The sequence below is a fragment of the Megascapheus bottae genome, chromosome 4, assembly GCF_031878675.1.
Source record: "Megascapheus bottae isolate mThoBot1 chromosome 4, mThoBot2.hap1, whole genome shotgun sequence".
In the NCBI taxonomy this organism is placed as follows: Eukaryota; Metazoa; Chordata; class Mammalia; order Rodentia; family Geomyidae; genus Megascapheus; species Megascapheus bottae.
This window is the reverse complement of record NC_143512.1, coordinates 72,879,717-72,901,624: the sequence shown is the minus strand read 5'-3', so window position 1 is coordinate 72,901,624 and position 21,908 is coordinate 72,879,717. Positions and strand designations below refer to the sequence as shown.

Genomic DNA, 21,908 nt, shown 5'->3' with positions numbered 1-21,908 from the left:
CCTACTTTCCCTCCCCCAACCAGCTCCCAAGTTGTAAAGATTATTTTTAACACATTGTCTTGTGAATATTGTTGTTTATCCTTTGTCTCATCATTTTCTTTTGTCCCCTTCCCTCCCATGATTCAGAAACAAGTAAATGTATATACAATACAGCAGGTACCAAAGTGGTCTAAGTCAGATACAGCAGCTAGAGAGAATAAACCATAAGGGGAAAAAAAGAGTAAAGAAATAAGTTCACATAGTACATTTAAAAACAACTCCCTATCCTAGAGTTCATTTCACTTAGCTTCATCTTATATGACCATATGCACACAGCTTTTGAGCTACTGTGCTCCTCAGGTAGAAAAATCCTTGATGCATACTAATTATTACAAATGAGGGAAATCATGCTTCCTGTGTTGTTTGGGTCTAGCTTATTTCACTTAATGTGATTATTTCCAAATGCTTCCATTTTATTATGAATGGGACAATGCCATTCTTTCCGGGGGCAGCATAGAATTTCATTGTGTATAAATACGAAAGTTTGTTGATCAGTTCATCTACTGAGGGGCATCTGGATTGGTTCCATATCTTAGCTATGATAAACAATGCTGCAATGGACATAATTGTGTTAGTAGCTTTAGTATGTCCTTGTTTCTAGACATTTAGGTAAATGCCCAGGAGTGGGATTGCTAGGTCATAGGGGAGCTCTATGTTTAGTCTTTTGAGGAATCACCATACTGTTTTCCAGAGTGGTTGAATAAGTTTACACTCTCATCAACAGTGTAGTAGTGATCCCTTGTGGCCACATCCCTATCTTCAGCTGCTGTTATTAGATTTCTTGATAATGGCTATTCTATCTGGGGTGAGGTAGAATCTCAAAAAGTTTTGATTTGCATTTCTTTTATGGCTAGAGATGTCCAGCATTTCTTCATGTGTCAATTGGTCGTTCTTACTTGCTCTTCAGAGAAGTCTCTCTTTTATACCTTTTCCCCACCTTTTAATAATAGATCTTTGTGTTACAATAGAAAAATATTTCATGCACAAAATAAATGCAAAATTTTTAAATTGTACACATACAACATCAGAAACAAAGTTTATCATACAACATCAGAAACAAAATTTATTGTATTCTCTCCCTTTCTTTTTCAATTCCCTTCTCTTTCTCCCTCAAAATATAATTGTATGTATTCATATTTTTATATGTTCATATTTTTAAACTTGATATGACTTGACTGAAAAGTTATCATTTTCAAAAATAGTTAAATTAGTAATTTTCATAGAAATATAAGTGGACCCTGATTTCTACAGAGGTTCAAATTTTTCCTTTGGCCTTTAAATCGCTAAATATTTATAGAAAATACACTATAGAAATAAATATTTGCTGCATGTAAACAGAATAGGCAGTTTCATGTTAATTCTCTATTATCATTGGGAAAGTAAATTAAGAAACAAAAATGTGTTGGGCACCCATAATTGTAGCTAATCAGGAGCTTAGATCTGAGGATCACAGTTCAAACTCAGACTGGGAATGAAATCTCCCTGATTCCGTTACCTACAATTGACCACCAGATAACTGGAAGTGGCACTGTGGCTCAAAGTAGCTTGCACTCACATTGAGCTGAAGAGCTTAGAAACAGGGCCTTAGGCCAGAGTTCAAGCGCCATGACCCACATAAAGAAGATGGAGAAGGAAGAGGGAGGAGGAGGAGGAAGATGAGGAAGAGAAGGAGGAGGCAGAAAAGAAGAAGAAGGAGGAGGAGGAGGAAGAGGAGGAGGAGGAGGAGACAGAGACAGAGGAGACAGAGACGGAGGAGACGAAGAAGAAGAAGAAGAAGAAGAAGAAGAAGAAGAAGAAGAAGAAGAAGAAGAAGAAGAAGAAGAAGAAGAAGAAGAAGAGGAGGAGGAGGAGGAGGAGGAGGAGGAGGAGGAGGAGGAGGAGGAGGAGGAGGAGGAGGAGGAGGAGGAGGAAGGTAGAAAAAGAAAAAAAAATAATTTTATGTGAATCAAGCTGTGAAATACAAAGAACAAACTGGAACATGGTAACTATTACAGATGTTCCATTCACAGTTCTGAAGACCAATTACATTTTTATTGTTATCCATCAATAAATAAGATGATATATCATTTTTGATATTATAAAGATGAGAGTGAATACATGCCTAAATCACACAAAACTATTACAAGGAAATTTCCATAATTTGTTGATGAATGTACTGATATCATTTATTTTACAAATTTAATGCAAGTTGATATTTTCCTTGTCATTGTTTGACTTTCTTGAGGTGTATAAGAGTACAGAAGAATCCAGTCTCCAGTGGCTCAAATCTGTAATCCTAACTACACACCAAGCTGAGGGGATCACAGTTGATTTCCCAACCCAGGCAGGAAAGTCTGATTCCTATTTTCAGTAAACTATTCAGGATAAGCTAGAAGTGATACTGTTGGTCAAATGGTAGAGGGCTAACATTGAGCACCAACTGGTTCAGACAGGGCACACAGGTCCTGAGTTCAAGCCTCAGAAGTGGCAAACCAAACCAAACCAGAGCAAAACAAAACAAAACACAATATACAAAGACCCTTATTCTTTATATATACATTACAGAAAAGCTAAAGGAAAATAAATAATAGTATAGAAAAAGGAATGCAGACCGAGCCCAGTGGCTCATGCATGCCTGTAATCCTAGCTACTCAGGAGGCTGAGATCTAAGGATCAGAGTTCAAAGCCAGCCAGGCACAAAAGGACCTGAGACTCTTATCTCCAGTTAACCTTTAGAAAATGGGACATGGGTCTTGGCTCCAGGGTAGGGTGGTTACCTTGAGCTGAAGAGCTCAGGTATAGAGCCCAGGCCAAGTTCAAGCCCCAAGACCCCCCCCCAAAAAAAAAATTGAAGAACAAAGAGTACAAGAGGGAGGACTCAATAACTGCATACCCAAAGCTATGGACATGGTAATGGAAATACAAACATAACTATATAGACGTAAAACCTATGACTCTATAGGCATAATGTTTTATTTCATAAATTAATGTTTCTATGACATACAAACCCTTAGCCTAATTGTGATTAAGTTCTAAATACTAAGTCCCAGTGATTGTAAATAGAGATTCCCTCCTTGAACACTTGTATGTTAAACTTGTCATTTAAAATATGATGTAAAAATCATTTAAGAAGAAGAAGAAGAAGAAGAAGAAGAAGAAGAAGAAGAAGAAGAAGAAGAAGAAGAAGAAGAAGAAGAAGAAGAAGAGGAGAAGGAGGAGGAGGAGGAGGAGGAAGAGGAGGAGGAGGAGGAGGAGGAAGAGGAGGAGGAGGAGGAAGAAAGAAAGAAAGAAAGAAAGAAAGAAAGAAAAAGGAATGCAGAAGCAAGACACAGTGGCTCAAGCTTGTAATCCTAGCCACTCAAGAGGTTGAGATCTGAGGATCATGGTTTAAAGCCAGCAGGGGCACTAAAGACCACAAGACTTTTATCTCCAATTAACCACCACAATACTGGAAGAGGCCCTGTGGCACAAAGGATAAGGTGGTGGCCTTGAACTGAAGAGCTTCAGGGACACTGCCCAGACCCAGAGTTTAATTCACACAACTGACAAAAAAAGAAAGAAAGAAAGAAAAAAAGAAAGAAAGCATAACACCATATAATCATTTTTATCATTTTATATTCTTAGAATATCCCATGATTTGTAAAATTAGAATAGGTAAGATCTGAGAAAATATTTGAAGTCAGGTAGCCAAATGGGTACCTGGTTAATACTATTCTGCTTAAAGATAAGTGACATAAAGTACTAGAATAAACCTCGTACATACCAAAGAGAGAAGTAATGAACAAGAGGAACAGGAAAAGAAGAGAAAGGAGAGATAATTGATAAATAAATGGTAGGTGGATATGGATGTAAGTAGATGATAGACAGGTATATGATATGATGGATGGAGAGATAGATAGATACTCATAAACTTATTCTCCCTCACGTAACTCCTAAATAAACTAGGAATTCACCACTTGTAGTCTGAGAGATTTGAGGTATGCCCTTGTGGTTAATTTAAAAAAATAAAATAAGTAATTCAGATAAGTGATCAATTCTCCTAGGATTATAATGGCAACTATGATCTAATAGGGGCTGTAAGATCTTATAAATTATTTTTATGTAAATACAACATGGTTTCCAGGAAGATTAGTTATATCCTCCTCAAAAGGAGGATATAAGAGAATTGAATAAGAGGTTTCAACTTTAATAGCTTTGAAGATGAAGTTGTTATCAATATAAATAATGAATCTGTAGGAATTCATGAGGGAAGGCCAAAAACACATCTTGGACATGTGAATATGACATGTCTATCAAGAATCTAAGTCATTCTTGCCAAATGAGGCATTTGGATACAGATTAGATTTAAGGAGCTCTGAGCTTAGAAATATGTATTTTGGAATTTTCAGCATATGGTGTTTAGAACTATGAAGTTGGATGAAACCACCACGGTTGTGGGTGGAGAAAGAAGGAAACTAAGTCGGTTGTAGGGGAAAAAGCCTACAAACAAAATTGAGAATGGATTGCTAGTAAGATAAGAAGTAGAAATAAAAGCATGTGTCCATTTGAAACTCTAAGTTTAAAAATAGTATTAAGGAGGACTGGGAAAAACTGATTCAAATAGTCACTAAGAAAATTGAGCACAATGAATAGTCTTCCAAATATTCATTCATTTATAAGTTGCCAAGGGTTCTTTGGGAGAAAAAAATAATAACAGGAAACTGTTGGGGTGGGCAGATATTTCTAGGAGGTTAGTGGAAAGAAAAATGTGTAAGGTGTAAAAGATTTTGAACATATCAATAGCATGTGATAATAAAATATGAAAATATACTTCAAATAACAATCCTTTGCAAGTATGAGAGGATAACCACATACATCAATGTGGATGTTGATTGTTCACATCTGTAATGATAGCTACTCAGAAAGTTGAGACCAAGAGAACCACAGTTCTAATTCCAGCCCAGAGAGAAAAGTTCTATTTTTTTCTTAACTTCCCAAAGTCATAGGTAATTTTATGTCCACAATAACTAGTAACAGAGTGCAACTCATTAGGGAGCAAGATTAACCCCCCTGAGGAGAGGCCCTTGAGTTCAAGTCCCTGTACCAGCCAAGGAAAATAAAAATATATCACACAAAATATAAATACATTACAAAAGACAATAAGTTAGGGAGAAAATAAAATCATACTGGCTATAGAACTGAAACAGTAATGGTGCTCAAAGCAAACTCTTAATAGTTATTTCTTAGATTAAACTTTGTCTCCATATGCTTTCCTTGAAAGAATGCATATGTGATTTGAAATGAGTAGTACAAATATGAAGTCTCCAAAATATTTGAATTTGTAGATAACTAAATTTATTATAGATGCTCATCTACATTGAAGAGATTTCTATTTGTCAGGGTCATTATAATTGTAAGTTAAAGAAAAACAACTTATGCACTACACCTAAGTTGTGGAATCTTCTAGAGAAGTGATCTAGTACACTCCAGGGTGCTGGTTGATAACATTTACGATTACAGGGCTTGCTAAAATATAGGGTTTGACAATGATAAGGCAATGTCATTGAGAATATGGTGCTTCACAATTAAAGAAAAGATCACATTCTTAATTCAAAGTACAATTGCTACGGAATAAGTATAGTTTTCACACCATTCTAAAGTAAAAACAAACAAACAAACAAAAAAAACAAGGCATGCACCAAGCCATCCTAAGTCAGGCACCATCTGTATATATACACACACAACCAAGATGAAAACTGTGCAACACATTGGAAAAAAAATGTGCAACTCCACTGATGAAGGTAGAGTTGAGTGAGAGTTGTACACCACAGTGTGAGGCTGGACATGGAAGACTGGGCTCTTGAAAGGTTTTACAAGAGACTTCTGTGATGTCATCCATCCTAGCAGATAGAACTAATGGTCAGAAGTTTATGCTAAAGTGAAATAACTGTCTGGAAATGGGATACTAATTAGAAGACATTACATGCAAAGGAATCCCTATGAATCAAAAGCAAGTGAAGTATTTCTAAAGTACAAAATAAGAGGGACTTGGGTAGCCAAAATAAATATGAAATTATACACTAAAACTGGAAATGTTAAATGTGTATTGTTAGCATGGGATTACAGTAATGGAGACTAAGAGTATTTGATTTTTTTTCCATTACTAACCGAAACAAATAGCTTTCATCAGGGTATATTCCATAAGGATAATTCTCTAAACCTATTTTAAACAATGAATAATGAGGCAAAGGAAAATAGGAAATGCTTTCATGCATTTTGTAGCATTTTGCTTTTCTTAATTTCCATCAGAAAAATGAACAGTTCTGTGGGAGAAGCTTTTTATTTTTTTAAAGATAAACCTGGCTCTATCTTTCCATCCTAAAATTATGTTTTTATTTTCAGAGTCTGAAACTTTTCTTGGCATTAAAGAATGGGAGAGTAAATCCATTTACAAAAATTGGTTAAGTGACCATTAATGAAAATATCTTGGCTCCCAGTTAAAGTTATTAATCTTAGCTTTGTGACTAGAAAGCAAAATATAATAATTTTTCATGATAATTCTCTGTGAATCCACAATACTGGGGAAATTTTTCCCCAATTCTATTTGTAAAAGCACTCATAACTTACCAGTTCTCAGTATTGACTTGAACTAATGGTCCATCTTTAAATAAATGCACTTAGAGATCAGGAACATGGCACAGTGTTCTCTTTCTCTGAAGTGCTGTGAAATTAGCATCAAATTCAGAGGCCCTCACTATTCTTCACCTACCCAAGCTGTCATCTCTCCACTGCAGTTGGTACAGTGAGAATAAATGAAGTTGTTTTCCTCCAGTCATTCATACTGCACAGGTGTCACTATGAAATGGAAGTATTTCATTTTCAAAAAGGATGAATGCCCAAAACATTTATTGTCATCTATGAGAAGCATTTAGCTATCTTTAGAGATCTTATGAAGAAATTTCACTTCATAGTACATTTGTGTGTGTGTGTGCCTGTGTGCCTGTGTAATTATGCAGACAGAATTTGATTATATGTGTGTATACATACATATGTATACACTGTACTGTGAAAATATGAGAGCGTTGTAAAAATGTTTTGTAAACACAAATGTGCATTATTAAATGTAAATAGAAAAATCATCATGGAAGTTCTTTAGAAAAAAAAACCCTCCTAGTGTATTTTCCTCTTTTTTAAACTCTGCCCAATATGCATGAATCACAGTAAAGGGTTTACAAGATATTTGAGAAAAGAAATGTAAAATAAATAATTCCATGCTATATAGGAGACTAGTTGCTGGTTATGGCAATAGTAAGTGATGTAAAATTTTTAAAATATGATAAATGGATTGCCATTATTTCAGTTCTGCCTAATATATATGGAGATGGGTAGGTACATGTATATATGTGTTTGTATATGTATGTGTATATGAACTTACATATATGCACAAATATATGTGCACATATGTACATATATGCATATCCACATGTGCATGTGAAGAAAAATGTGAATTATAAATGGGCATAAATTTAGAAAGATACTTAGTTGTAGCGAAACTACCCATAGGTTCTGAGGTCTTCATCAACAAAAGAAAGAAAGAACAAACATCAAGTTGAAGAGGTGATAGACACAAAGACAGACTGCCATTCTGTTCCAAAGATTCAGCATCTGATACAAGCACTCATCCACTCTGGAAACAATACAAAACGGTGGAGTCACTTTGGAAAACAGACTGGAAGAGAGGACTTAAAAATGCCCAGATGGGGGGCCTGGAGTGTGGCCTAGAGGTAGAGTGCTTGCTTAGCATGCAGGAAGACCTGGGTTCGATTCCTAGGTGCCACATATATAGAAAAAAAGCTGGAAGTGGTGCTGAGGCTCAAGTGGTAGAGTTCTAGCCTTGAGAAAGTTCAAGGACAGCGCTCAAGCCCTGAGCCCAAGCCCAGAACTGGCCAAAAAACAAGCAAACAAACAAAACAAAACAAAAATGCCCACATGAACTCTGAGTAAACATTTGTTATTTTTACAAGGAATTTCAGTAAGCCGAAATTCCAAGCTGTTGGAAATATCTACAGGTTTTTAGGCAGAAGGCTTCATGGATTTATACTCTGGGTTTCTTGTAATAACTTGGAAATATACAGTAACCAGGAAAGAAGGCCGATTCATTTGGACATGATTACATGACCCACATGAATGTTAAGATAATGGGCAACTTAGCTCACTGCAAATCAAACAGTTCCATGATCCGTTATTAACCTAAGTGTGCCTTTGCTTTATTGAAGCAGCCATCTAAATGAATAGGTCACTGCCTGTTTAAAAGCTCAGAGATTTGTTAATGTTCCAAGGACTTAGAGTCTATTAGACTAGAGGGCCTGAGCATGTACAGAATTGTAGGCACTTTAGAGAGCTAACAGGCTTTGGTGTGTACACTAATATTTTAAAGAATGTTCTTTGAAAGTGGATTTTAACAGGAGGACCCTACGTCATGATATTATCCTGCATAAATGTGCATAGTGTCAAGTTGAAAGGAAGAAAGGACTCTATAGAGAGATACTCCTCAAGAGGAAATAAGTTTCCACTCTAAGCTGACTTTTATAATGCAATTAACTCCATTAGGGAGAATGGAATTTCGAATACTGTTCAAATTAAGGCAGTGCAGTTAAAAGCAGCAGCTATTCAGGAAGAATTAGCAATGGCCTTGTGAAGAAAGCTACTGAATTAAACCTTAGAGGATTTTAAGATTAAACCATTTAATTGCTACTTTAAGAATTCGGGACTTTGCAGAGACTCAAGTCCAGGTGTTAATTCTGAATCTCCTCTCTTCTTGTCAGATAAAAAAAAAAAAATACAAACCTGAATTTCAAAGGCAATTAAGACAAACCTTTAAAGGAATTCTTACCATTTTTTTCTGTGTATTCTGGGAGTTTTATTTTAATTGTAAAAATCGCAAGGATTTAAAGGTATTAGACAAAGAGACAGTATTGACTCTTGCAGATCACAAGAATTCATACAAATTATTCTGCCTTATATTTGAAATAAAGACATTTCTTACAGTTTTCCATTAAATATTGGGTACATACATAATGATAAACAAATATATGATATAAATTTTTCAAATTCTTTTTTACCTGCATATGGATATTTAGGTGAATTGATATACCTATATTTATTCCTTCACTGAATTGATATATCTATATTTATTCCTTCACTTATTTAATCAAGAAATGCTCACTGAGGGCTTGTAGGTGCCAAATATTATTTAAAAGAACTTTTTTGGGAGCTGATGGAATTGCCAAAGTTCTAGAGAAACCTGCCTACTAAATATGGACCCTCCTGAGACTTCTTGGGACTTTCATTTTATTTTTGGAGTACATATGACTACAACACATACTTTTAAACTGGTGATGCTCTTACCTCTCAGTAAATCAAACATAAAGAAGCTTTTTTTTTTTTTTTTTTTTTTTTTGCCAGTCCTACATCTTGAACTCAGGGATTAGGCTTTTTCAAACTAGCACTCTACTACTTGAGCCATGGCCTCATTTCTGGCTTTTTCTGTGTTTGTGGTACTGAGGAATGGAACCTATGGCTTTGTGCATACTGGGAAAGCACTCTACCACTAGGCCATACTCCCAGACCTGTAAATAGATTTGACTTAACTGCTGAATTCCTACCCAAACATCGCAGCTTAGCCAGCAGTACAAAGTACAGCGTTGGTTGTTTAATTCCTGCTCCCACAGACAGCTAGGAGCTGTGGTGAAAAGTCCTCTCTTCCTTCCAAAGTCACTTCCCAAGAGAGATTCTTCACATTACTGGAAAAGATCCAGTTTAAGTTCACAGAACAGATTTTATTGAATGTGCATCACTTTCACAACATAAATTTGAAAATACTGTCCATTTAAATAATGGCATGCGTCGTTATTTGCTGTCATTAACAGTGTAGCCTATTGACAGAAAACTGAAGTTGGATAAAGTACAGATTTTCTAGGAAAAGGTGTATTGTTTATAGTGGGTAGAGAATGTGACATAATGACAATTAAACCAAGATTTATTTGAAGTAAATTAAAGTTCTGCCAGGGTTTTAGCTACAAGCCTCAGAGAGTCCTTGGATGGTGATACAGGAGGGTTTACACTATACTACTCAGTGTGTGTGTGTGTGTGTGTGTGTGTGTGTGTGTGTGTGTGTGTGTAAAAGTAGGAACAAAAAGTTCTTTATAGAATTTGGCACAATCTAGGTCTGAGAAGGTAGCGATTGGACTAAATGTAATGAAGAAAGTTAAGAACAGAAAAGATTAAAAAGCACTATATATTTGCATAATGAAGCCTCAAAGCCTGGATGAGTGGAAAGAAGATCTCAGAGGTAATCTTGAAGGTTTTGAACTACTGAATAAATAATTTGGTTCGGATTTTAAATGTTCCCCAAAGGCTATGTGCTAAAGGCTTGTTGTCAGCCTGTGGCACTTTTGGAAGGAAAGGAAGGAAACTTTTAGTGTCAAGTGGAGGTAAGAATCTCTAGTAATATGTTCTTGAAAAGGATATTTTGGAACTTCCTGTACCCATCCCCCTGCTTTCTCTCTCGCTACTCTCCTGGGGTGAGCCATGTTGCTTCATCTCACACTGTCTGAAACTTTCTTACGAGTTAATAAACTCCTGGTCAAAATACGAAGACTTAAAAACCAAATTCCAAAATAAATCTACTCTCAATTTAAATTTCTTTTCTCAGATATTTTGATTTTAGCCATGTAAAATAAAATTGTCTAATACATTATATAATCCAAAGAGACTATAGTAAATATATTAGAATAATTCTAATATGTTGTGGCAAGGACAAGCAAGTTAAGATAGTTCTGAACAAGTTTCAATGTTTACTAGATATTCAAGTGGGGATACAAAACAGGTTGGAATTTTGATACAAGGATGTGAGGTAAAGGTATAGATTTGTAATTAAATATATTTATTGCTCTAAATTTATCCAAACAAGAGAGATTGCCTTTTTCTTTAATCTCATATGTAACACTTTCTTTTATGCTATTTTTTCTCATTACTTCATAATTGTAGGCATACAAAATTGCTTATTAAATGAAGATGTGTACTGTTGAATGGTTATAGAATGAATATTTTAATATTATTGCTACAATTTATAGTATTAGCATAAATATGCACCCACATACACACTGTATGTGCTAGATTACTTGACCCACATTCAATTGTGATCTCAAAAGCTATAATTCTTTCTTAAATTCATTTTGCTAATTGTCCTTTTTCTTCCTCTCCTCACATTTTATTAGCATTAATTAGTTTTATGAAGAGGTTTCATTTTTAAGCCATGTATCTGTGGCTGATGCCTATAATTCTAGCTACTCAGTAGGCTGAGATCTGAGGAACCTAGTTGAAAGCCAGCCTGGGGGCATAAAAGTCCTTAAGACACTTATCTCCAGTTAACCACCAGAAAATCAGAAGTAGTACTGCCCTGTCAGTCTAAGTGATAGAGCAGTAGCTTGGAGCTACAGAGCCCAGGGACAGCCACCAGACCAGAGTTTAAGCCCCAAGACCAACAAAAACCAAAAAGAAAACAACAACAACAACAAAAAGCCATTTCATTTTGAAATGTTAATGTGTGTACAGGCTGTATTCTGTTCAGACTCATCCCCTCAGTTTTCCCTCCTACCACATCCTTGTCCCAGGTCAATGCAAACAAGCTTCATGGATCCATTTTCACAATGTATTTCACATATATTTAGCGTGTTCAACTTATTCTATTCCATTCTCTTTACTAGCCTTTCTCCTTCCACTTGTACACACTAGACAAGGCCTGTTTTGAAAGGAGTTGAGCACAAATCCTGGAAACTAATGAAGGAAATGACATATTGCCCTATGATGCACTGTTGATTCACAATTTTTTTCCAGTCATATCATGCTTCCCTAAGTAATCATATTAATGCTTTGACAAGAGCACTTTCAAAATTCTGTACTCTTGCTGCCAATTAGGGAAGGGTGGATTTCAGTAAAATATCAGTTTATAATTATTCTGCAAACTCATGCTTGGAATCATTTACAACAGATCTTCTCAGCAATACTGAGTCTCAAAGTCGTAGGGTGGCATTTACCTGTGAGGTAAAGAAATGTGTTGCTTAATGGCAGAGATGCCTTCTGAGAAATGGGCTATCAGGTAATATTCTCATTGTGAAAATATGGAAAATGGTCATACAAGTCTGGATGTCATAGTGTCAGTCAGATGACTCTTGGTCACTTCTTTTGATTCATAAGTTACCTGTTTGAATATTTCTTTTTTTCTTTTTTTTCTTTTTTTCTTTTTTTGCCAGTCCTGGGCTTGAGCTAAGGGCCTGAGCACTGTCCTTGGCTTTCTCAATCCTAGAGCTCTACCACTTGAGTCTCGCACCATTTCCAGCTTTCTTCTGTGTATGTGGTACCCAGGAATTGAACCTGGACCTTCATGCATGCTAGGCAAGCACTCTATCACTAGGCCCAACTCCGGGCCCTGAATATTTCTTAAAGAAAACAAATATGCCAAATATGCTGTGAAATATCAATAAGAACTCAGGGTGGGGAAAGCAAAGTGCAGTAACACAAGCATTATTTACCTTATTGAGCCTACATCATTTAATGTGCTCTTTTATTCTACTGGAAGCACAGTAGGGTTACTTACACCAGCATCACCACACCCAGTGAGTGACCCATTTCTGATATGATGCAATGATGTCACCGGACATTTTCAAGTCAATTATAACCCTAATGGATGATCCACATATTCATGGAACAGTGTTTGGCTATGAGCTCAAGATTCAGGATAAATAGGGGAAAAAACACGAAAGAAAATTTTCAGTTCATCACTTCCCTGTAAGAAAGAGAACCTTAAATATTTTTCATTGAAAGCATGACAACTATTAATACCAATTTCATCTAGCTTTCAGAATTAATCAACTATGTAATAAAAAAAAAGTATATGCAGCTGGGCATGGTGGCTCAAACCTGTAATCCTATCTAGTCAGGAGGCTGAGATCTGAGGATCGAGGTTCAAAGTCAGCCTGGGCACTAAAGAACAAAAGAATGAGACACACTTTTTTTTTCATACATTTTTATTGTAATTAATAGAAGGGTTACATTATATTCACCGGGTAGAAGGTGCATTACTTCACATACATTGATACCCTTTCTCATGCCTTGGTCCCCATTTCCTTTCCCCCACCCCGCCCCTCATCTTTTTTTCCTCCCTTCCCTATCCAACATCAAATAACCAAATATGCATATACACAAGATATCAGATAACCAGCTGAAATACTGTAACAATATGAGATTAGAAACCTTGGGCTCTCCTAGCAGAGATTTACAAAAGAACAAAACCTAGATACATAAGGCCATACATAATGATGCTAAATGAAAGGACCTTCAGGATATAGAAACAAAAGCCATATAAGGAGTGATTGTTGTCCTTAGTATATTATGCTATCTCTCAACTCTTTTGCTGTCCCTTAGAACAAGACATTCTTATCTCCAATTAATCACTAGAAAACAGGAAGTGGGGCTGTGGCTCAGGGGTAGGTAGGGCAGTAACCTTGAGCTAAAGAGCTCAGGGAAAATGCCCAAGCCCAGTAGTACATAGCCTTGAGATGAAGATCTCAGAGACAGCTCGGAGGCCCAGAGTTCAAGCCCCATTATCACCTCCCACACAAAAAATACATGTAAATATATTATTTGGCTACATTACATGGTATCACAGTTTGTTTACTGCCTAACAATAATTTCCATTTCATAGATTATTTTGATAGGTGTTGAGATATCAAATAATTAACATTTTGTCTGAAAATTCTATAGTAATGTCATTTTCAAGGTTAATAACTTCTTGTGGGGGAAGGGCAAGTACTGGTATTTGAGTTCAAGGCCTCAGGTTTGTTAAGCAGATTCTCTCTGGCTCATCCATGCCTCCAGGTCCTCTTGACACTGGCTATATTTGAGATAAAGTTATAGTTCTGATGTGTAGAACACTTACCCAATAATTTTTATAAATTTTTCTTCCTATTCTTCTTGGGATGAAAGGTCCATGTCTGTATGGCTATTTTCTTCCACTTAGTGGAATGGACTATAATTTTAATCCTCCTATTCTGAGACCCACATATAGCTGTATTAGCAAGTGTGAACCATCAGTCCTCAGATAATGATGTTTTATAATTCCATATTTTTTATTCCTTGGATACTATAATTTTAATTGTTTAAATATCTCAATACATCACATATTTCCTTCTTTGTTTATAAGCAATGTCTTTCTAAAGATGCCACCTTGTATTCATCTGTTGTGTCCCCATTCACAACTAATCCACCAGCTTTGAGTTTCCAGTCATCCTAAAGCTTCATCATTTCTTTGCCTCTGAGCTCTTTCCAATAAAATGGTAAAAAACAAAAACAAAAACAAAACCATGATAATCTAAAATTAATTGATTCTTCACAATGCCAGAAACATCCAAACCTTGAGAGCATACTTGCCAAATGAGTGGGTTTTTTAAAAGAAGGTATTTAGCTTGAGAGCAGCTTTGAATTCAACTTGAAAAGAAAATTTCAGTACATAAGAAATACTAATGACCACATTTTCACTTAATCTATTGGTCCAGGCATTGTCTGCACTTGGTTGTATGCAACTCTAACCTTACACATTTCAGAGAAAGACATGACAGGTACTAAGTGAATCAGGAGTTTCATCTCTATTCATTGGGAAATTTTTTAAATAATTGTGAAATAACACAATTTTCTTTAAAATTAGTATTATAGAATCTATTGACTTATACATATTTACATATATATACACACAGGTATATAGAGAAATTATATAGTGAAGATGCATGCACACATACATAAAACTAGCATCTTAGTTTGCTAATGAATCTGCATGTAGAATCTGTGACCTAATGTGCTGCTACTTATTTGACTTGAAACTAGGTATGCATTATTCAGCCATGTGAAGTTATCATTTAGGGGCTGATGTTTAAGTCCTTTATTTCTCTACTGCATTTCTCTTCACTTTCTCTCTATATTATACTAAGTTATAAATGCATAAAATTAACATATATTAAGGTAATTTCACATTTTGTAAATTATACATGTCTGTGTTCAAGGTAATATGAATCTAATTATAGAGCTCTACACAACATATTCACAGAGTAAGGCTACAAGTTAAAAAATATGAAAAATAGCAACTGAAGCATACCTTTAATTTAATCAACAGTTATAATATGATAGAGGAACAAAAACCTGACTAAAGCTAAATTTGTAAATCAGTATACATATGTTTTTATGTCATAATTGAATGGGTATTTATTCTGTGAAGTGACAAAATTAAATAAATATGAATTCTGGAAACATCCATTGAAGATCTCATACAAAGAATAATATTAGATAAAACAATCTGTTATTCATTCTTTTATAAAACATACTCTCAGTCTATTCTAAACATATCACTTGCTCCATAGTATAAATCATTCTAAAACATTTACTTTAACTTTGAGTCTTTATTATGATATTCTACACAAGCATATTGCACTTATTTGCATGAATAAACAAATACATTTTTTTTCCTTTAAACATTTGTTTATGATGTATCATCTTTTCTTCATAGCAAGTTTGGAAAAACTGCAACTATCTTAAAGCTGAAAGTTAAAATTTTGTATATGCTATAATTTTTAAATTATTCAATTATTAATTCTTTATTACTAAAATAAAAGGAAAGTTTCTAGCAACACCCATAATTTTTCCCCTTATAAAGTAGTTTAATTCATATTAATTTTTCAATATTTATTGAACATACTCATGAAAACTGTAAGTTAATATGTTAAACAATTAGTGACATCTTTTGCTTATATTGTAGTATAGATAAGATCATGAATGGACATTATATTATAGACTAAATGTTGCTTATCATTGTAATAATGATGGCATGGAGATATAGGACATAACTCCTTTTGAACAGTAATATATTATCTAGAAATAAACAGAATAGTGTCTTATATAAATTAAATACCTGAAATCACAATATTACTAAGTCATTTTATTAAGTAAGTCTTTGTGTTTGGTATTTTTTTGCATGAATACATGACTCAGTCCTGAAGAAAGTTATCACTGTGTCTTCCTGTTCCAGATATTAACTAGATTACATGACATGACATCTAAATGACAGAGATTTGAAAACAGAGTATTATTTTAAATCCCAAACTAAGTGGGGGTATTCACAGTTTGTTCATCCACAGAGTAGATTTTAAAAGGCACAATGACATAAGATTCTTATCAACCATAGAATGATTGATTTTTTTTTCCTGTTACTGACTGTTACTTCCAGCCTAATCTGACAAAATACTGGATAGCATGAAATGAAAAAATAAAACATAAAAAAAGAAAGAATAAAAAAAAAACAGGTTCAATTTAAGATCAGTTTTGTTCTCTGTACTACTTAAATGATACAGTTAGGTTGAAGGATGAGTAGATCATAAGAAGGGTTAACTGATTTTTTGTTGTTGTTGTTTTATCCCCCATAAGCTAAGTACTACATTTGCTACGTTGGATACTTATCATTATGTATGTGTTACAAATGACCCCCTTGGCTGACCATAATCCAGCTCTATGCTTTTGTGGGAATCCTTTAAAATGATCATATCCCTAAACAAATCAGTAGAGGGAGAGAGATCTTGGAGAAAGAAGCTTGGCTTGACTATTTCCCCCTATCGCTTGGAAATGGTACACAGCAGGAGAAGTTAAGAAGAGACAGCAACTGGATATTGTGAAACACAGCAGAAAAACTCAAATGAGGTTTTTTGTTTGTTTGTTTCTTTATTTGTTTATTTAGTTTGAGAAAGTAGTTTGCTGTCTGGTTAGTCTTGCAAATAAGTCTTTGAAGTAGGTGTTATTAATTAAGGGGAAATGTGTTATATTCACAAAATGAATTTTCAAGGTACTGTGGAAGCTGATTTTTTTTTAACTCCAATAGCTTCCCTGCAGAGCATCCCTAAGCTTGTTGCTGACTAAGCAGATGGGCCAGCTAGTTAAATGGAAGTTCCTACTCTGCATTTGAGCTGAGTACCTAGTGATTTCAAAACAAAAAGAAAAAACAACAAAAAATCCCACCAATTTATCAATCAACAGCATATGGCTTGTGAGAAAAAAACAGCTTTTAATTCAAAAGAGAAATTCTGCTAAGAATCATGAACTATTAACAGCACCAATCTACTGAGCTAAATTACTATCTACAGATACTATTGAAAAACAAGTTAAATTTATATTTAAAATTTCCTAGGATAATTTAATAGTGAGATGTTGAGGACCAATACTTCTGAGTGAGTGTATCTCTATCTTTAAAAACAATAATTTTATATCTGATCATAGTGCTGGAAAGTTCCAAAATCTAATACCTGCTTAACATGGTCAGATGTTTCAGATTTGGGTAATTTATTGTGTAATTTAGAGCTGTAAACTTATAATTCATGATTTAGTAGACCTTAAGTTTTCATTTCTCAGCATGGAAGGTGATTTTCTTGCTGAGAAGTTTGTGAATGAGCTTGAAAATAGCTGATGAGAAACTGAAAAATCATGAAATGGTTACAAAGCCTGCAGAAAAGTATGTCAGCTGCCTCTCAAGAGAATACAGAGAAATGTGTCTGTAAACGACATTAATCACCTTCAAGTACAGAGCTTCTGCAGCCACTGTGTGCAAAAAAATAAATAAATAAGGGTATTAAATGTAAGAAAATATTTACAAAATGCTGAAGATGTCTTTGGAAGATTCTTCCTCATTCTGTCTTCTGTCACATAGACTTCCTCCTTCTTAAAGTAGCTAATGACATTAACATAATTTGTGCTATTATATAACCCCTAGCTGATTTTTGGAGTCTATTTCTTCCATTTGTCCCATTTTAGTTTTGGAGTAGATGCTCAGACCCCTATGCACTCAAGGGACAGGTTATTAAGACATTTTCATTGTGTCTGAGATGAACAATGAAGTTTAACATTTTTCAGTTATCAATAAAGTGGGTGAAGAGACGGCTATTTAGAGATGTTTAAAGATAAAACAATACTTATTTTGTTGTAAAAAAAAATACGTGCCACTAAAATCCCATATGAATGAAATAACCGGTTGAACGTCAAACCTACCTACTTATTTTCATTTGCCAATTCAGAGGTCCTCCTTTGCATTTGTAGTTAAATGTTTCTCTCCCTCCCCTGCTTTAGAGACTAGAGACTTGTTTAGAACTTACTGAAGTTTCCTAAAGCAATACCACTCTCAAGCTCCTGATTCAGATGCCAGACCTGCGTGAAGCCTGCTGCAGCTCCTGACTAGCTAAGCATCACTTTATCCATCATGCATGCATTTCGGTGCGTGTGCCCCGAAGCCATCAAGCGCAGGATGCAATCTCAATTGGAGAAAGAAGCCTTACCTGACAGCGGAGAGGCAGCTGCAGGAACGGCCCAGGAAACAGCAGTCACAGGACTTCACAACCCAGCCTTGCACGGAGGGAAGGTGAGACTCCTCGGCCTCTTTTTCTCTTCTTGTATTTATTTATGTATCCACCTCCCCCTTTTCTAAATCACTGTAGCTTCCCGCTGCTTTGCATGTTGTCCTTTTGGGTTCACAGAGGGTTCTTCAGGGCCGAAGAACCAGTAGACACCACTTTGTTCCTGGAAGAGGCTGCCTCTCTTCTCAGAAACGCCTGGACCCCTCTCTGTGGCTCCCTCCACGTTTACCCTTCAGATCAATAATGCGCTCCGAGCGGCTGGAGCTCAGCTGCAGCGGAGAGCAGAGAGCCAATAGGGGCCCAGGATTCCTCCCTGTCATTTCCCCGCCCTCAAAACAAAGCTCGGCGTGCCTTTCCACACAGCTTCCAGTGGTGGAAAGTAATTGAATCCTGTATTTGAAACATAGCCTACGTGGTCTTTCCCTTGCTTGCTGGTGTGCCTTGTACAATACTGGGAAAGAATGGAAGGAATCCATACTTCTCTGAAGTCTATATTAAAGGGGTTCCGGAGTGGGTGATGATGAGGCAACCTAGAAAGTGATACGGGCGTCTGTATCTGCAGGTGTGGCCTGTGAATGCCTCAGGTCTAAGGTGGATTAGCGAACTGTCTGGAGGCAAAGGACGTGGGCTGCTGTCTTCATTGACTAGGTTGATTCTTTAATGGTGTGGAACCAAACACTCAAGTCTGTTCACACGGAAACTGTCTCATTCAGGAAGCTTTACCTGACAAGGATGAGATGATAATGAGCATCATAGGCAAGCCTTTACTTCTAAGGCTGGTTTAAATAAGTTCCTGCAGGGACCAGGTAACTTGAGGGGATGGGTAGTTTTAGGGGAGTAGGCGGAGAATAATGGAAGGAGTAACATTGGTCAAATAAGCACACCAAACACAAGTTGTACTCATAAAGGAATGCACTCAGTAGAAATCTCAAAAGTCCAATTAATTACTGATAATAAGAAAAAGTCAAAAACTAAAATCAAGGAGGTCCATATGGTATGAAGATCAAGAAACGAACCACATTGTATTTGCCTATTTTCGTTCTTTAATGATTACACTTTGCCAGCTTAAAGTTTGCACTGAGTTCTTGTAACAAGGGATTTTATTAATAAATACTTGAAACTTTGTAAGGTATTTTAATGGGAACAAAAAGTTGCAATGAAGACCCTCACTTTTGAACACAGTGAAACCATTTTCCCAAACCAAATGCATGCCTTATTGTGATGATCTTTTCTTGAATTTCATTGTTGCAGTATTATACATTACATAAAATTTTGCTTAAGCAAGTATTCTTTGAGCATTATTTATTTCCTTTGTAAAGACTTGGGTTTTTATCATTTATATATCAAGAGTGTAACAATTCTTGAGATAATAATTCAATTTACAGCAGTGAAAATAATCTCGAGAGTACAGTTTAAGTGCGATTTTTAAAATATGTACAAAAATGAGTCAGATTGGAAGCTCAAACAATTGCACAAATAATAATGTCTTTTTAGTGTCAGCATTGAATAAGACTGAAATTAATGTGTACTTCTGAATTCTTTTGTTCCACTGAAGTAATACAAATAGTTTGATGCATTTGGTGTAGCCAAGCTTTGTGTGTCGTGACAAGTTAAAATAGCTTGGGGAGACTTTACAAACAAAACAATTTTGTTACCTGTCCATCATGTGAAGGAGGCATAGAAAAATATATTTACACAACTGTATGCTGTGTCACTGTAAAAGGTACATGTACATACTAACGCTATATTAACTCATCATGTACCCATGCCATTTTACATAGGCTAAGTGTGTACAGTTTCTGGAGGAAAATGCATATTGGTGAACTTAGTGCCATAACATTGCATTTTCAGCAATTTAAAATAAATGTATTAATTTTTTGAAATCTAATAATCACAGGCTGTGAGTCATTAAACACAAAATAGCTGTTCTGTGGTTGGAAAGATCTTCAGATATGGTCTCCAAAATATGAAAGATGAGAACTTAGTGTAATAGGCACATATTTAAACTTTTTCCCAGCCTATTGTATCAGCATTTTGATGAGTGGTGCCTTAAATATATCTCTATGTCTTCATGCCCACACAACTAATTCTCCTGCAGTTTGAAACTAGTAATATCAGACTCTAGGAAGATATGTCTTTATGTCCTGCCAATTAAAACTCCTGCAGTTTGAAACCAGTAAGTATCATGACTACAGGACTGTGGTTTTATACATAATATTTTACTGACTCACAGCCCTACTAATTACATAGATATTTTTGTAGTACAATGGAAGAAGCAAGGTTTTTTTTTTCCTTTTTTTTTCTTTTCTATTTTATTTTTACAAAACTAAGAGCCTAAAATCTAAAATGTGCATCTGTCCCTTTAAGGAAAATTTGTTCAGATGGCAATAGATAAGGGAAAAAAAAGTAGATATGTGCATGTGTGTATGCGTGTGTATGCATGTCTATCTGTCTGCTTGTCTATCTGTTTATTTATCTATCTGTTTATCTATCTACCTATTTATCTACATAACTACACATACACACATATATACATATATGTATATATATAGTCTGAGCTTTGAACTGAATGCCTGGGTGTCCTCTTAACTTTTCTGCTTAAGACTATTGCTATTCCATTGAGCCATAGTTCTGCTTTCAGTTTTCTGGTATTAACTGGAGACAAGAGTCTCATAGACTTTCCTACCTGAGCTGACTTTGAACCATGATATTTGGGCTCCTAAGCAGCTAATACTAAAGGTGTGGGTCATTTGTTCCCAGTACTGGATCTAATATATAATGATTTCATAAAGTGTTCTGTATGTGCTTTTTGTGGGTTTTTACTGCTCTTACATGATTTTGCATATCTTTCCTTTCTACTCTTTCTGCTTTAAGTAAGAATGAAGAGGAACACTTTTTATTTCCAAGCTGAAGATTGAAGAAGACAAAAAAGTTTGTACACATTTCTAAAAACTTGAGCAAAGAGATTATTGTACTCTTATCAGTCTTCAAACTCAATGTAACACAACAAAAATTGTTCTTTCCTAGCAACATAATTTTGGGGATTACTTGTTAGCACACAAAGTAAGTCTCCTCTAACTAATAAGTTAGAATTCTACTGAGTGAAGGTAAGAGCCAAAGACTAATGTGATGACTAGAAGAAAACATTTCTCTAGAAATATAAATACCTTTTTGGGGGGAGGTATGCTGCGTCAATAGATTTTCTTTAAGGAAGGAATGCTGAAAATGAATATGTAAAATGTTTAAGGTAGATAATGCTAATTAGGCAGAACTTAATTACTTGGAAGTTAGGAGCCAAAGAATTCTGTTTATTTAAAAACAAAAACCACCTAAAGTTAGTTGACACTAGGCCTGGTGGCTCATGCCTCTAATCCTAGATACTAAGAAAGCTGAGATCTGAGAATCAAGATT

The 21,908-nt window shown here is 35.4% G+C and overlaps 1 protein-coding gene across 2 annotated transcripts in view; it reads right to left on the bottom strand.

Moving 5' to 3' along the window:
- The window catches only part of Cdh12 (cadherin 12), a 785,868-nt gene extending 767,149 nt beyond the window's left edge, over positions 1 to 18,719 (bottom strand). For both annotated transcript variants that reach the window (XM_090332101.1, XM_090332100.1), the window contains exon 1: positions 18,420 to 18,719. The gene's annotated coding sequence lies outside the window, so the exon portion shown is untranslated. The remainder of the gene's footprint in view (positions 1 to 18,419) is intronic.
- Positions 18,720 to 21,908: the final 3,189 nt, after the last annotated feature.